The 4,495-nt window shown below is 46.2% G+C and overlaps 1 long non-coding RNA gene across 3 annotated transcripts; it reads right to left on the reverse strand.

Annotated features, from left to right (window-relative positions):
• Positions 1-1,891: 1,891 nt before the first annotated feature.
• Positions 1,892-4,210, reverse strand: LOC120671260. Of its 3 annotated transcripts, none has more exons than XR_005673574.1 (3): positions 3,675-4,210; positions 2,705-3,580; positions 1,892-2,186 (listed from the first exon to the last, which is right to left on the reverse strand). It is a non-coding gene; the product is annotated as an uncharacterized LOC120671260 (long non-coding RNA). The 3 variants fall into 3 exon arrangements; XR_005673573.1 differs by having other exon boundaries at positions 2,841-3,580; positions 3,675-4,209; XR_005673572.1 differs by having other exon boundaries at positions 1,892-3,580; positions 3,675-4,208.
• Positions 4,211-4,495: the final 285 nt, after the last annotated feature.

Consider the following 4,495-nt stretch of genomic DNA (forward strand, 5'->3'; position numbering starts at 1 on the left):
AAAAATTTGCATATTCCCTACCGTATCTCTTTCGAACGGGAGACGCCTAAGTTACGTCAGCTACGAACATAATGCTAAAAGCAAGGGTTACTTATGCCGCTCACCTATGGGCTCGACGGCGTGCGCGGCGTGGCCTCCTTCTCCTCGTCGTCCTCCTCTCTCCTCCTTGTCCCAATCTAATTAACAAAATTGTGTCAATTAAAAAATTCAATATCGCCATTCGAATTTAAATGAACAAAAATGAGGGCACAGGGTCGGGCAGGTCAAACGTACAGCCGGGACGGCGCCGGGTCAAAGCCGCGCCGGGGGGTGCGGCATCGCCGTGGGCCGAGGCAGAGCTCGGCCTCGTCGGGGTGGGGCTGCGGACTCACGGACAGCGGCGTCGGGGTACAGCCTCAGCGACGGGCGGGGCGGGGTGGGACCGCGGCCTCCTCTCTCCGCACTGAGCAGGGCCGCGGCGGCGCACGAGGCAGGGCCGTGGTGGCGCGTCGGGACGGGCCGCGGTGGCGCGACGGGCGGGGCGGGGCGTGGCGGACCGCGGCGGCGCGACGGACGGGGCCCGGCGGGATGCGGCCTCCTCTCTCCGCGCTGAGCAGGGCCGCGGCAGCGCGGCGCGTCGGGGCCGGGCGGGGAGGAGCTCTGGGTGGGGCTGGCCGGAGCTCGAGGCCGGGCGTGGCGACGGATGGGACGGGGCGGGCCACGACGGATGGGGCGGGGCGCCGTGACGGACTGGGCAGGGCCACGTCGGCGCGTCGGGGCCGGGCTGTGGCGGTGCGAAGGGCGGGGCGGGGCGGGCCAGACCGCGGTGGCGCGACTGGCGGGGGGAGGGGGGTGCGGGGCGCGGGGGCGGCGGCACGTCAGGCGGAGCTCGGGCTGAGCGAGAGAGAGAGTGAGAGAGAGCGTTCAAAACGGCTAAGTGTTAAACACTTCGCCGTGTGAGATCCACGACACACGGCTAAACAATACAACACACGGCGAAAGTGTTTAATTTTTTTTTTATTTTGAAACAAGGCTTTGCCGTGTGTTCTAAATCTCGGCACACGGTGAAGAAATATGTTCATCGTGTGCCACACAAAGGACACACGGCAAACATTTTATTAATCTAAATTAAAATTCTTCTTTTCCGGAAATCACCACTTTGCCGTGTGCCCTAGATTTTTGGCACACAACAAACCTATTTTTTTAACTAATTTATTTTCCAATCATGTTTCACTAAATTTAATGGAATGTAAATTGAAAATTATTACCAAATTAACTAAGCATATCATATGAAGTGCTTCTTTGAAAATTTTGTATTTTTTATGCATGTTTATGTTAATTTAAATATTACCACTTCAATTATAATAGTACTAAAAAATTCAAAAAATGGCCAAAAAATCCAGAAAATTGTCGTGATTCAACATGAACTTCTTTTATGTGGTGTATTGTCTATTGGAAAAGTTTAGAACCCAAATTATTATTTGCAAATCATTACGCATTCAGACGTAACTGAAATTTTTAAAAGTATACGGATCTTTTTTGGAGAATCACCAGTTTCTAAGCAGTGTTCGTGAAACAAGTTAATAATGCAACCAAATTTATACCACAGAGGATAACGCACTACACCACAACAGCGACGGACAGACCGTCGGTATAAACCGTTATACCGACGGATAGTCTGTTGGTATAAACTTATACCGACAGACACATCCCGTCGATGCTAGTCCCATCGGTAAAAATTTTTACCGACAGACTTTACTTATACCGACAAACCATCCGTTACAATAACATTTGCCGACAGACTGTGTGTAACTAGTTATACCGACAGACAGTTTGATGTTAATAGCTTCTTTAACGACTGATCATCCAACGCAATAATTTTATAATTGTAAAAAAATAAAAACTCATCTAATTGCAATTTAATTGTACAATGATTACATTCATTCATAACAAGGTCCCAATATAATTCTAAACAAACATTCAATTCAACGAGTGATCCATACAACATATATACAGCATATCATCCATACATGCCAAGAGTCAAGATAACATTTGCTAAGAGAGTTCTGCACTACATATGGAAAAGGAATGACATTGTGAAATAAACAGTAAGGTACACTATATGCTTTCAGTGAGGTATACTATATGCAGTAATCATTTCTGAACAGCTAACTGGTTTCCAGCCTCAAGAGTTTGTCACTTGATATCTGCAAAGTAAATAGTAAGGTGTTAACAACAAGAAATAAAGTGCAAGAGAGCCCTGTGACAATGACAGATTCCATCTGTAGAAGGCAAAGGCAAAGGATAGGATTGTTGGCCAAAGACTTATGTAGCTTATGCAAATATATTGTGCGAATAGTACTCATAAGTCTGTCTCAACTCAAATACTCCACAAACTTAGACTGAAGTACAGAACTCTAGAGCAAAATAATTAAGTCAACTACACCAAAGCTAAATAGGAGTGCAGGACAACACAGAAGTACAGCAAGTGTGCAGGATACAAAAGAATCCATCAGCAGGAGTGCAAATCTCTGTTTCAGCACTCAAAATCCATCATCAAACTCATCAGGATAAGCAGCCTCTCAACTACACAGATGTAGTCTAGTAATAGAAATAGACAAAAATATACAAGTTGACTTGGAGAAGATAATGAGCTACCTCTCATACTTTTTCAATATGTTAGGTTATATACTGAAGAAATTATAAGACTAATTTACTCTCGGACCTCAATTACTTTATGGAGAACAACACTACCCAAGCTTCTTGGAACAAATCCTGCCCAATTCCTAGGAGACATTTTAGTAAACAAATAGCATCTCCATGGAAAGAAAAAGATATCACAGAGGACAGATTACAATAACCTTATGCGTTGGTCCTATCTTCTCATATATATCTGCATTACTTTTCTTCATTCCTTCACCAAAAGTTGCTGTACATTCAGAAAAATCAGGAGGGCAAGATAAAATTTGTGTCCTTTACCAAACTATTAAGGCAAATCTGCAAAAAAATAAATAAAAGCTAACTGTAAATTGCAATGCAATCAAGGAGATTAATTGAACTGTAACTTTTCTGCACCTAGATAATTGGTGGAACATGAAAACTTGTCGACCTCATGTCAACAGAATTAGTAGAAAATGGCATGGTTAAACAGATACCAGTCATCAAAATCAAATCATAAACCATCTTTAGTCTATTGACATTGACACCATCAAATCCTGAACTATCACAATGCAACTAAATCTGAGCATGAATTTATATCAATAATAAGCTATCATGTTCACCGATTTTGAATAAATAAATTAAGATATGGCATCTCAATAATAGTTATGATGTTCACAGATTAGAGAATAAACAAATTAAGATATAGCATCTAAATAATAGTTATAATGTTCACAGTGACTACCGCACACATGGTTAAGTGCAGTTCAGACAGCATCCCAATTTTTTTTTACTGCAGATTTCATCAAGATTGAGGAAAAAATTGATACAAAGCCTAAGGGATTGCAGATCCAGAACTTTGAGCCAGCAACGTGCAGATCCACCAAAGGCCTTCACGGGTTGGGGGCAGAAGGCGAGTGGACTACCCAGCAGTTGACCCAACCTAGCACCACAAGATTTGGAAATCAAGACCATCACAAAATTCTTGAAACGGAACACAAATTCACGCGCATTGCATGGAGCTCCTTTTGCATTACCTGTGGATGTCGTCTTCCCAGCAAGATGGATCAAAAGAAAGGGTTCGAGGGGGGTTTCAAGATTGGGCTCGAGGGAGGAGGCGCTGGACCTTGGGGACATCAGGATTCAGCGGCACTGTGGGCTGCGAAACCCTAGATCGAACCTTGTCGGTGAGAGGCGGTGGCGACTGGTGGAGGCGACCAGCGGCTTCGAGGTGAGCGCAGGAGCCTCCTGCGAGCAAACCTGGAGGGCCGCTCTCCTAGGCCCCCTTCTGCGTCAATCTTGGTTGGCATGGGAAGCAGAGAGAATGGGGAGGGACGGGGAGGCGTGAGGCGAGGAGTGCACGGGGCGGCCCATGGCGAGGAGTGGTCAGGGTAGCGCGCATGAGAGGAGTTGGAAGGCGGCGGGGATAGGGCGGCGGCGGTGCTCGACGAGGATGGGCAGCGCGCGGCTAGCTCAACGAGGATGGGACGGCGCGTGCGAGGAGCTGTCGGGGCAGCACCGCAGCACGCGCAAGAGCAATTGGGGGTGGCGGCGCATTGTGTTGGGGGTCTCAGGCTAGGACACGGGGTGATGCAAGTTAGGGTTTGTGGTCTGATGGGCCGGCTAGGTCCAGGTGACACCAAAAAAAAACTCATGGATACGCCAAAATCAGTTATTTTTACGGACTGATTGTTCGATGTAGTACATAGATTTGTCGACTGGCCATTCATAAGTAAATGTGGGTACATTTACCGACGGACAGTTCCTCGGTGAAACAAGAATCAACGACGAATCATCCATTAGTAATATTTACCTACAGACTGTCTATTGGTAATATTGCATTTTTAACGACTGACTC

The sequence above is a fragment of the Panicum virgatum genome, chromosome 4N, assembly GCF_016808335.1.
Source record: "Panicum virgatum strain AP13 chromosome 4N, P.virgatum_v5, whole genome shotgun sequence".
Lineage (NCBI taxonomy): Eukaryota > Viridiplantae > Streptophyta > Magnoliopsida > Poales > Poaceae > Panicum > Panicum virgatum.